Source organism: Saccopteryx leptura, chromosome 2 (assembly GCF_036850995.1).
Source record: "Saccopteryx leptura isolate mSacLep1 chromosome 2, mSacLep1_pri_phased_curated, whole genome shotgun sequence".
In the NCBI taxonomy this organism is placed as follows: domain Eukaryota; kingdom Metazoa; phylum Chordata; class Mammalia; order Chiroptera; family Emballonuridae; genus Saccopteryx; species Saccopteryx leptura.
Window position 1 is genome coordinate 286,355,645 of NC_089504.1, and position 12,576 is coordinate 286,368,220.

At 43.0% G+C, this 12,576-nt stretch overlaps 1 pseudogene; it reads left to right on the forward strand.

Annotated features, from left to right (window-relative positions):
• Nucleotides 1–455: 455 nt before the first annotated feature.
• On the forward strand, nucleotides 456–6,330 carry LOC136392063 (serine/threonine-protein phosphatase CPPED1 pseudogene; annotated as a pseudogene).
• Nucleotides 6,331–12,576: the final 6,246 nt, after the last annotated feature.

Below are 12,576 nucleotides of genomic sequence, written 5' to 3' on the forward strand. Positions count from 1 at the left end.
CTAGAGGGACAGCCTCTCTAAGGACAGAGTTCTAAGCCTCTCAGAATTGATGCTGGCAAGACAAAGAAGGGGGAAGATGCTATCATATTTGAATCATCTTCTCTATGATCCGGAACACTAAGCCATGATTTTTATTCAGGAATCATTTATTGAGCTGCTACGTCTACCCAGGACTTTGGAGGACAGGTAGGACCTGGGCAGGAAGTGACAATGTAGAAAGGGCAAGGCTGGTGGGTGAAGCACAGCAATTCTAGAGGGGAGAAGGGATACCAGATATGACAGTTCTACATGATATCCAGTAGGTGATCCATGGTTTCCCAAGCACAGTAATGCTTGCCATGTGGCCAAGTGACGAGCTGAATGAGACACCTTGGCCTGGGGAGGGAAGATAACTTGTGAGGAAGTTTTGATATGGCCTTCTGCATCCACTTTGTTGGGACAAGGCATAACAGGAGATGCCCTGTGACAGGAGGAAGCTAAAGCGAAACAGGTAGGTGAACATTTTGATGGCTGCCAAATGAGAGTGGGGTTTCGGGGGATGGGAGAAAAAGGTAAAGAGATTCAGAAGTACAAACTGGTTGTTACAGAATAGTTATAGGAATGTACAGCATAGGGAGTACAGTCAATATTTTAATCACTACATATAGTGGAAGCTATGTAATGTACAATTGCTGTGGTGTGCACCTAAAACTAATATAATAATGTATGTCAGCTATAATTGAAAAATAAAAAATTATTTCAAGGAAAAAATATTTTAACGATATGGAAGGGGAGTAAAATGTTCTTCTCCAAAGCACAATACTAGAAAATACCATTATATAGGAATAATTAAATTAAAAACTTCAACCCTGGCTGGATATCTCAGTTGGTTAGAGTATTGTCCTGACATGCTTATGTGCGGGTTCAATCCCCAGTCAGGGCACATACAGGAACAGATTGATGTTTCTATCTTTCTCTCTCTCCCTCTCTCTCCCTCTTTCACTAAAATCAATTTAAAAAAACTTTTAAGTGTACAAACACACATATGATAACACATACATCAGGGAATCATCAAGGAATGATGAAATTTTGGGGACGATCATTAGAGAAGAGAATATTTATACACTCTCAAAGTATCACTCACCAAATTACTAATTTTAGGGGAAAAATACATGTCTTATAATAAATATATCAGGCAGTTTCCTCTATAGGTCCCTCTATAACAAAGTAACCAATGCTAGTATCACAGTAGTAATGCTGGGCAAACTAGACATCCTTGGTCTCTAGGTGGGCTGCACTAAGGGCACATAGCTTGCTCTAGGTCAAGGGTCCCCAAACTTTTTACACAGGGGGCCAGTTCACTGTCCCTCAGACCATTGGAGGGCCGGACTATAAAAAAACTATGAACAAATTCCTATGCACACTGCACACATATCTTATTTTAAAGTAAAAAAAACAAAACGGGAACAAATACAATATTTAAAATAAAGAACAAGTAAATTTAAATCAACAAACTGACCAATATTTCAATGGGAACTATGCTCCTCTCACTGACCACCAATGAAAGAGGTACCCTTCCAGAAGTGCGGCGGGGGCCGGATAAATGGCCTCAGGGGGCCGCATGTGGCCCGCGGGCCGTAGTTTGGGGACCCCTGCTCTAGGTAGTGTTCTCAGCAAAAGGTTGGCCTAAATTTAATCATGAGGAAATGATCAGGCAACTTTAGCATGTACACCACTGAGCCTGACAATTGACATGTCCTCTACAAACAAGTCAACATCACTAGCAAGAAAGACAGCCACACTGCCTGACCTGTGGCGGCACAGTGAATAGAGTGTCGACCTGGGATGTTGAGGTCCTCTGTTAGAAACCCTAAGGTCGCTGGCTTGAACCCAAGGTCACTGGCTTGAACAAGGGCTCACTGGCTTGGCTGGAGCCCACTGGCATATATGAGGAACAATCAATAAACAACTAAAAAGTGCCATAACTATGAGTTGATCCTTCTCATCTCTCTCTCTTCTTGTCTGTCTCTTTCTCTGTGTCTCTCTTTCTCTCTCACTAAAAAAAAAAAAAAGAAAAGAAAAGAAATTAAAATGAAGCAACTGCAAGTTAACACTACTCATCTCTCTCTTCCCTCTCTCCCTCTCTCCCCCCTCCACTTTCTGTCTCAGTCTCGTTCTCTAAAATAAATATAGATAGATAGATAGATAGATAGATAGATAGATAGATAGATAGATAGATATAGATAGATATACAGATAGATGATAGATAGATAATTAAAAACAGACATCCACAAAATGGTGAGGTGATGTGTTAGGTTTAAAAAATCCAAAGAATATAGTAAACAATCTTTTTAGTTCTTTGGGAGCCAAAATATTTCTTCTCCTTTTGTTGTCTTATTTGTGGCAATATTGACTGTTTGAAGAAAGATAGATGTCTTGTTCAGTGGCCTAAATTGTGCAGTTGTCATATTACTAACTCATGATTAAATTCAGGCTAAACATTGTCAGCTAGAACACTGCACAGTTAATGCTGTGTGTGCCAACACAGTCTATCTGGTAGCTAAGAATGTTCAGTTTGACATGTTTATTTTTCCAGATGTTCCTGACGGTGCTTATGTACAGAATGGAAAGTTAGAGGAGGGAGGGTTAAGGTTTCTCAAACTGTTTGTTGACTAAGCATTGGTCTCCTAAGTGATTTAGCACAATTGGAGGCTAAAGGGCTGGGATTTCTCCCATTAAACCAGTCTTTGGGCCTGACCTGTGGTGGCGCAGTGGATAAAGCATTGACCCAGAATGCTGAAGTCGCTGGTTCAAAACCCTGGGCTTGCCTGGTCAAGGTACATACAAGAAGCAACTACTGGGAGTTGATATTTCCTGTTCCTCTCCTCACCTTTCTCTCTCTTCTATCCTCTCTCTAAAATCAATCAATAAAATAATTTAAAATAAATAAATAAATAAACCAGCCTTTGGGAGTAAAAATCATGCAGAGTGGTTTGTGGTTATGATATTGATTTTTAGCAAAGGGTTCCTCCAGTTTTCTGTTTGAGTTTTAACTCGATTTGCTGTTTTAGATAATATTCATCAAATGGAAAAGCTATTTTTTTATGATACAGTTTCTTTCAAATCAGCATTATCTTTTCTTAGTTTAAAATACTTGGTATATGCAAGGGGGGGGTCAAATTCAAGTTTTTGTCAGTTCCAGCCCACAGCTGAGCCTGGTGGGAAGGCTGCATGTTGACAGAGGCCAGCAGCGCCTGAGCTCCTGTTGAGAGGAGGAGCTGAAGGGGAGAGCCACAGTCTAAGTGAAGGGGAAAGTGAGATCCAGGAGACAGAAAAAAAACTTTCCTAGACTTACACCCAGCCTGTGGTGCAGGTCCTAGGGACCCCTGTCTCCCCCTCCCCCCCCCCCCCCCCCCCCCCGCCCCAGGAACCTGGTGATATTCCTGTTCAAAGGTGTTACAGAGCCTTAGCCAGCTCCCTACCATGTTTCCTCAGAAGACACTTTACTCCAGAATCCCCTTCCTCTCCAGCAAAGGGATGGTTTTCTCACCCCTTCCAAGGAGGGATGTGCTTAGCAAGCATCCCTCCTATACATTTAGAAACAGACTGCTGTCAGAAGGAGGGGACTCTTGGCCAAAAACACACCCTCTTAAACTCTCTGTCCCATCTTCTGAGGAGGAGGGTCTGGCAATGGAAGGAGTCCTAGAATGAAAGAGTCAACAGGGGCCTCAGAATATGTCTCAATCCAGTTTCACCTTTTACAGATGAGGGTGTATGGTGCCAAGGTGCTAAAAACTCACTCAAGCAATGCGGCCTGCTATTGACAAGCCTGGGACTAGAATGCAGGCCTCAGGATCTTTCCTTACATTTGGGGAAAGGGAGAGGAAAGGCTCAACTGGAGGTGTCAGCAGGCAGTGGCTATTAAGCCAAGTTGGCTGGACAGGAATAAGGCTCTACAGAGAAATCCTGCTCCAAAGGAGCTGAGGAAAAGGCCCAGAAATGAGAAACTCAAAATGGAATTAGAGACCAGGGACTCTAACCATGGCCCCACTCATTTTTATCCCTTGGATGCCAACGTTTTCTGAAGGAGATTGGACACGGATATACCTTAGGGCATGTCTAGAAATATTCTGAATAGGTAGATCCACAAAACTCTGGAGTGGACCCTGGCTGGGTTGCTCAGTGGATAGAGCATCGTCCTGGTGTGCACTGAGGTCATGAGGTCATGGGTTCGATCCTGGTTCAGGGCACCTATAAGTGGAACAAGAAGTTGATCCTTCTTTCTCTCTCTTCTCTCTCTCTCTCTCTCTCCCCCCCCCCTCCACCTCAAATCAGTGGGGCAGAAAACCTCTGAAGTGAAAAGTGAAAAAGCAGAGGTTTAGTTATACTAAAGTCTCATCTTTTTTTCCCAACCTTCTCCCATCGGAAAGAGTATCTTTTTGTATTTTATGCTAGAGTAAAAAACGTCATAAGAAAGGCTAAAAAGAAGAAAGTGAGACCTAGATTCTTTTTTAAAAAAAACTTTTTTTTCAATTATAGTTGACATGTAATTTTATATCAGTCTTAGGTGCACAATCCAGTGATTAAACATTTATACAAACAAAATGATTATCCCACAAATCTAGTACCCATCTGACACCATAGTTATTACAATATTTTGACTATACTCCCTATACGGTACTTTACATTCTCATGACTATTCTGTAACAACATATTTGTATTTCTTAATCCTGTCACCTTTTTCACTCAGTCCCCCAACCCTCTCTCCCATCTGGCAACCATCAAAATGTTCTCTGTATCTATGAGTCTCTTTCTGTGCTGTTGTTTACTTTGTTTTTTAGATTCTACATATAAGTGAAATCATCTGGCATTTGGGACCTAAGATTCTGTATTGGGGTTTTGTGTAAGGACAAAACTTGATGTAAAAAAAAATTATTTTTTTTTTCTATATTCAATCTGAACCCATTATGAGCTGTGAAATCAGTTTAGTGAATAGTGAGCTGCAGGTCTCATTTTAAAAGTAGAAAAATCACAAATTCTCTTTCTTGTATTAAGGGGAAACATTTGTTTTTGTACAATGGCTTTGTATGTAATATTTCTTTTTTTAATGTAACTTTTACTATAAAAATACTTAGAAACTTTGAGCCAAATAGAGAGAGTATAGGTCTGCAGCAGAGGCAGGCAGGAGTTTTGGGAGGTAGGAGAGGGGGTGGGGGTTTCCACAGAGCCTGGGACAGAACCCTGGACGTGTTTTCCTCAGAAAAGGAAAGGGGCCTGACCTGTGGTGGCGCAGTGGATAAAGCATAGACCTGGAACGCTGAGGTCGCCGGTTTGAAACCCCGGGCTTGCCTGGTCAAAGCACATGTGGGAGTTAATGCTTCCTGCTTCTCCCTTCCTTCTCTCTCTCTCTCTCTCTCTCTCTCTCTCTCTTCCCTCTCTCTTCTCTCTAATGAATAAAGAAAGTCTTAAACAAAAAAAGGAAAGGAAAGCAAATGGAAAGGCCCATTCTACTTCACCCAAGGTGCAGACCCAAAGTTTGGACTTATAAAGCCCTGGTCCACTAGGGACGGTGACAGGGGTAGAGTCAAGTGGGGCCAGGAGATTTGTCTAACTGATCAAGCCATTTAGAACAAGTGAAAACCCTAACCCAGATTCTTTATTCTATGCGGCGGCTTCATCAATGCCATGCAGGGATACCCTGGCAGAAGGAGCAGATGGAGGAAGAAGTGGGTGCTCAGGAAACTGGACAGCAAGATCCCACTGGTCCTGGTCAGCAGCAACCACTACGTGGGCAACATCCCCACCCCCAAAACCATAGCAGAGTTGCAGTAGACTTAGGAAGATGACTATTTCAGCTTCTGGGTTAGGGGTGTCCTGATCCTGTATGACGCCTCCAGTTAGCCTGCTTTGAAGCAGACCTGGACCAGTGGCTGGACCAACAGCTGAGCATTGTGGCAGCAGAAGTGCCAGCATGCCATCATCTTCCAGCACATCCCACGGTTCCTCCAAAACATCTGTGAGGATGGCCACACTTCAACCTCACCAAGACCATTCAGAAGGAGATGGCAGACAACTTCACCAAAGCAGGTATCAAAGCTGTGTTCCTAAGCCACTGCTACAGGAATGCTGGGAGTACCTACCAGAACCTTGACACGGTGGGGTCATCTGCCATCAGATGCCATTTGGGCAAAGATACCCATGGGCTTCAAGTCGTGGCAGTCACTGCTGAGAAAATCCTTCACTGATACTGCAGTTTAGATGAGTGAGAAAACAAAAGATAATCTGATGGATTTAATAGAGAAAAAAATGATTGCCATTTATGATCCACTTTTCACTTCCACTATTTTTTAATTTTGCCAGAAGCAGCAGTTGCATACAACCACTTGTTCAATATAAAATATACCAAGTGGATTTGTGAATTTATGTCCTTTTGCATAAATAAAGACTTCTATCCTAAATAATATATGAAATAGAACTGCCCTCCCTTTAAAAAAGAGAAGGGTGCCTGACCTGTGGTGGCACGGTGGATGGGGCATTGACTTGGAATGCTGAGGTTACCTGTTCGGGACCCTGGGCTTGCCCGGTCAAGGCACATACAACGGGCAATTAATGAACAACTAAAGTGAAGCAACTATGACTTGATACTTCTTGTTCTCTCCTCTCCTCTCTCTGTAAAATCAATAAATAAAATTTAAAAAAATTTTTTAAAAGAGAAGGGTGTGGGGATTGAAGCCTGGGAATAAAAGAACAAATACTATTGGAATATCTCTGCATGAGTGTTTGAATAAACTCTCCTAATATGTTTCTCAAAAACAAGCAAACAAAGAGAGAGAATAAATGTCTAACCCAACTGTTTCTCTTTCTTCTCTTCTGTTTTCTCCAGACTGTACAAATAGTTTTGTTGAGAGAAAAATGTAAATTCCATTAATGGTTGCTACTCAGATTTTCCATGAAGTAGCCACACACAGGATACTTCTAGACTGGTGACTAGATTTATAGTCTTTCTAATTCCTAAATGTGTAGTAGCAGAACTTTTAAAGAATAGAGAAACCCAAACTTCACCTCAGAACATTTAAACCAGAATTTTAAGGTATTGACTCAAGACACTCATATTAGTTCAAAGCTCATTCACAGTTTATTTTATGAGAATGAGGCAGGTTAGTAAGAAGCTAGGAAAAGTCCTAAGCAAGTGGAATGGAGAAACTGAGATGATAATAAGGCCAAACAATCTGACCAGTTTATAGGCAGCTGGTGAATTGCAAGACCTTATCTTACCTAACCAAGGACACTTAGGAATAAATTACTTATCTCTCCTCCCTGACAAGAAAATAAATAGCTTAAATCACCCTCATGAGGGAGATAAATGACACCCAGTTAATGCCATTTTTGCCAGCCAAACCCAAGGACAGCTGAAGTCAGAGGAACAAGTAACAAAAAAGCCGATTAGAGCCAGACAGACGCAAGATAAAAATGAAACAGTAATACTAGCTGACCAAAGAATAATCCCAAACAATGCTATATGCTCATTTTGATGCATTAGCAGATTAAAAACACACCTAGAAAACTAGTGAGTGTTCTGCTAGGGCTCTCCCCTCAGACTCTCAACTGCAGAAAAGAGATAAAAACCCTCAAACCAAAGACCAAGCATGAGCTTTCTGTACAGCATGCTCATGCCCCTTCTTAGGCATGACCTTTTTACTTTTCTTTCTCCTAACCTCCAAAGGTCCCTAGGAGACTTGCACCAGGAGAGTAGTGAGCAGTGGCAGCTGGTCCTGGGCTTGCCTCCTGAACCTGTCTCCAAGGTCCCCTTTTCTCTAACTTTCCAGTGAGCTAAAAACACTCCTGCCTTGGTTCACTTCTTTCCTATAACATTTCTAAGGAGCCAAAGCAAAGCATCGCCTAGGCCAGGGGTCCCCAAACTACGGCCCGCAGGCCACATACGGCCCCCTGAGGCCATTTATCCGGCCCCCACCGCACTTCTGGAAGGGGTACCTCTTTCATTGGTGGTCAGTGAGAGACGCAAAGCATGGCATCGCTCACATACAGTACTGCTTCCAGTGACGTGGGATGCACACCTCATGGATCCGGAAGCACATCACATCACTTGTTACATCTAGCAGTGACAAATATGGAACCAGACATTGACCATCTCATTAGCCAAAAGCAGGCCCGTAGTTCCCATTGAAATACTGGTCAGTTTATTGATTTAAATTTACTTGTTCTTTACTTTAAATATTGTATTTGTTCCTGTTTTGTTTTTTTACTTTAAAATAAGATATGTGCAGTGTGCATAGGGATTTGTTCATAGTTTTTTTTATAGTCTGGCCCTCCAATGGTCTGAGGGACAGTGAACTGGCCCCCTGTGTAAAAAGTTTGGGGACCCCTGGCCTAGGCTCTCTCCTGTTGCTTTTTCTTTTTTTTTTTTTTTTTCTGAAGGTGGAAACGGGGAGGCAGTCAGACAGACTCCCGCATGTGCCCAACCGGGATCCACCCGGCATGCCCACCAGGGGGCGATGCTCTGCCCATCTTGGGGCATCACTCTGCTGCAATCAGAGCCATTCTAGCGCCTGAGGCAGAGGCCACAGAGCCATCCTCAGCGCCCGGGCAAACTTTGCTCCAGTGGAGCCTTGGCTGCGGGAGGGGAAGAGAGAGACAGAGAGGAAGGAGAGGGGGAGGGGTGGAGAAGCAGATGGGCGCTTCTCCTGTGTGCCCTGGCCAGGAATCAAACCTGGGACTCCTGCACGCCAGGCCGACGTTCTACCACTGAGCCAACCGGCCAGGGCTTCCTGTTGCTTTTTCTACCCTAAGTCATTCCTTTGTTCCACTGTCTCCTTTAATGAACATACTCTCAAAGTCACCTGGGTTTGTGTTGTGACACCTTTTCTACATGAAATCAAGAACCCACACATTACAGGCCGGTCTGAGGCAGACCCACTCCAGGCCGGTCCCTGTCTGGTAACAAGAACAATATTTAGAACTGCTCACTAGATCTCCCCTGTTTCACACCATTCTTTTCTCCTCATCTCTGCCACCAGGAGTTTCTTTTCCACAAGCCTAAAGATTTTTGTCTTCCTCCTGACAGTCTCAGATAAATTGCCATCCTTTTCAAATGGACTTGTCCAAGGCAAAGGTGTCTTGTATTCTTGTGTATTGTCCCAGTAGAGCCCGACTTCTACATCTATCAGGTGTCCCCGATTCGACTTCCCCGCAAAATGGGATATTCCTGCTTATCAGCAGGCTGGCAGCCTCTTCAAGACTACTCTTGAAGCAGCTATGAGGAGTCTACTTATCAGTGCTGAGACCAACTGCCACCAGAGGAAAGACATGACCAACACACTAGTTAGTTACAAGAATCACACAGGCAGTTTATTACTCCCAAATCCTTTTGGCATGCTTGGTACAGATTAAGGGGCCCTATCAGCATGCTCCTCTCAACTGTCTTTGGTCAGAGCAGCATGGAGACAGTCCACATCAACATTGGAGTGTGGGCAACTACTGCAGCTAAGCGGACCCCTTAGCTTTAGTACCTTTTCTGGCCAACGCCTTTTAACAGATGTCAATCTACCGGATTATCACCTCCAACCACCTTTTGGGAGTTCCTCGCAGGGAGCCCTTTTTATGTTAATGTACAGAAATGTTACATCAAGCCACTTTTAAGGTGTTCCTAGGGAAGCTTTTTGTTTATATTAACCTAAAGAGTTATGACATCAAGTCACTTCTTATCTATATATAACTTCACACACACACTAACTGGGCCCTGTGCGAAAGGCAATCTGCCTATCATATCTGTACACACTATATTAATTCCTATCCAGACGGCATAACTTTATTTAATTTCCTTAATTGCTTTTAATATTATATCCTGATCATTTTTATATGTCTTCCATTTTTTCTATATTTCTATATATTTAGTTACTATAACATCATATTACTGCAACACGTATCTTTCTGGGGTTTTTTTTTTCTTGTGGGAGAAACAGAGAGTCAGAGAGAGGGACAGATAGGGACAGACAGATAGGAAGGGAGGGAGATGAGAAACATCAATTCTTCATTGCGATTCCTTAGTTGTTCATTGATTGATTTCTCATATGTGCCTTGACCGGGGGGCTACAGCAGACTGAGTGACCCCTCGCTTGAGCCAGAGACCTTGGGCTCAAGCTGGTGAGCCTTGCTCAAACCAGATGAGCTCGCGCTCAAGCTGGCAACCTCGGGGTCTTGAACCTGGGTCCTCCACATCCCAGTCCGATGCTCTATCCACCGCACCACTGCCTGGTCAGGCTGTATCTTTCTGGTTCTTTACAAAACTGGCCCACAATTATTCACTGGCCCACAATTATTCACCACTATACTCTCATATTTTCTGGCCTCAGGTTCAACTCAGTTCATTCTTCTAGATTCTTTACTGAATATGTAGAACTAGTCATGGCAGTGAAGAAGAGAGAGGTCTGAATGGCCTAACCAGTGATCGGCAGACTCATTAGTCAACAGAGCCAAGTATCAACAGTACAACGATTGAAATTTCTTTTGAGAGCCAAATTTTTTAAACTTAAACTATATAGGTAGGTACATTCCTTATGGAGGTAGCGCCCACATGTGGTATTTTGTGGAAGAGCCACACTCAAGGGGCCAAAGAGCTGCACGTGGCTCGCAAGCCATGGTTTGCCGACCACTGGCCTAACCACTTCATTATCTTTGCATTCTGGAAACCTGACCTCTGCATCCACTCCTGGCCAACATCCCTTTAGTGTGTCATCTACTGTCCTACCTCTAGTGCCAGTTCCCATGAGGCCCTGGTGTGGACTCTGAGTCCCTGGAAGCCCCATGCAGATGATTACAGGCCTATAGATCTGAAACTGAGGAGGACTTGGGTCAGTTTGGCGCTTCCAGCTGTGACCCTGGTTCTAATTTCATTATTTAATTGTGGCTCTATCTCCTCAGTTTTTGCACTTCTAATTTACATGGAAAAGTCAAGGGTTAAGGGTTGTCTAAGTCAGGTTTCCACAACGCCAACCCATGTGCTACTGGTTCCTTAAGATGATGATCCTGGAAGAAAGAGGCAGCAGAGCTGGGGAAGTGGGAAAGGGAAAGTGAAGAAGCCAAGAAAGTGTGTGATTTCAGGCAGTGTCATGTGTTCAGCAGCCTAAATGATGCTCTTTTGACAAGGAAGACCATGGGGCCAGGATTCCCTATGGCTGAGAGGACAGGTGAGAGGTAACATGGGGTAAGCATATGCAGGAACACAGCACAATTTAGACTGCAAACAGAAGATGGACATGGAACGGCCCCGCAGGGTGGCAGTCCCCATGGCAAACAGAGGGACGACCAGAGTAGCAGTTGGAGTAAACAAACAAGGTAGAGAATAAACAGTGGGAGGTTGAGCTATTATTATCTTAAATGGAGAGCCAGCCATAAGGAACCTCAAATGTTGGAAATCTCTGGCTTCCAAAATCAACTCAAACTTTTCAGCTGGCATTCAAGGCCTATCATGATCTGGCCCCCACACTCCAGCCAGTTCAGTTTTAAGTAGTAGATCTCAGAACAGGGTTTCATAACCTATGCAGGATCACTACTCCACCCTCACCCAGATGTTCAGCTTCCATTTCTTCAAACACCTGCGTATAAACCCCACCAAGTTGAGCGTTTTACCTTCTTCAACACTGCTTATTTATTATATAACCTTACTATATGCATTTCCCTGCGTGCCTACCCCACCAGCACTGACTTACCAGAAAGGCAGGACCTGTAATTATTAAACTTTTATGTCTTCATTAAGGTGACAAACTTTTTTATAATGAAAAGGACAAAAATAAATTGAAGAAAACAATACCATAAATAAAAGAAACATTTTATTCATTGCAATACACTACAATATGATAAATGCATAATAAAAACATTTGTAATATTTTACATTGTAATTATGCTTACATGCCTAATTTTTAATACTTGTAAGAAAAAAGTACTCACTTAGATACAAATATGTCACATCACACGCAATGGATCGATTCATCGATCAAATACGGACATTTACATATTTAGTCTTCCAATATCAAAAAGGAGGACATGTAGGAGGACACTTTTTGAGGGAGGACAGAACTTACAAAAGAAGGACTGTCCTCCCTAAAGGAGGACGATTGGTCACCTTATTACGCCCTCTTAAACAGTTCTTGGCACATAGAAATGAAAAAAAGCCAGAGAAAATAAATTCTTCAAATGATCTTTGGGATGAATCGTTTTACTGTTCCTAAATAGGTTACTGAATCGTGAAAGGGGCAAAAGTCACGCGAAAGCTCACTTTCCGGCTAGAGGCTGGCTTGTACAGTTCAATTTGAGCAGAAACTGGCTTAATTCCCTGACTCATGCCTATTATCATGTAGGTTACCAATTTGCCCGTAACAAAGATGGATTCTCCCCGCCCCAATTTCGCCTTAATATGTGTTAGTAATCATATTTCTAAAGGGGAAGGCCCGAACATAAAGGTCACATGCTATCAACTCTCAGAAAAAGCTAGACACCTGGAAACCAACGCGAGTCCAATCCCAATAGATGTTTTAACCGGAACCGCTTTTCCTCACGAACGGAAGAGACTGTGCGTAAGGG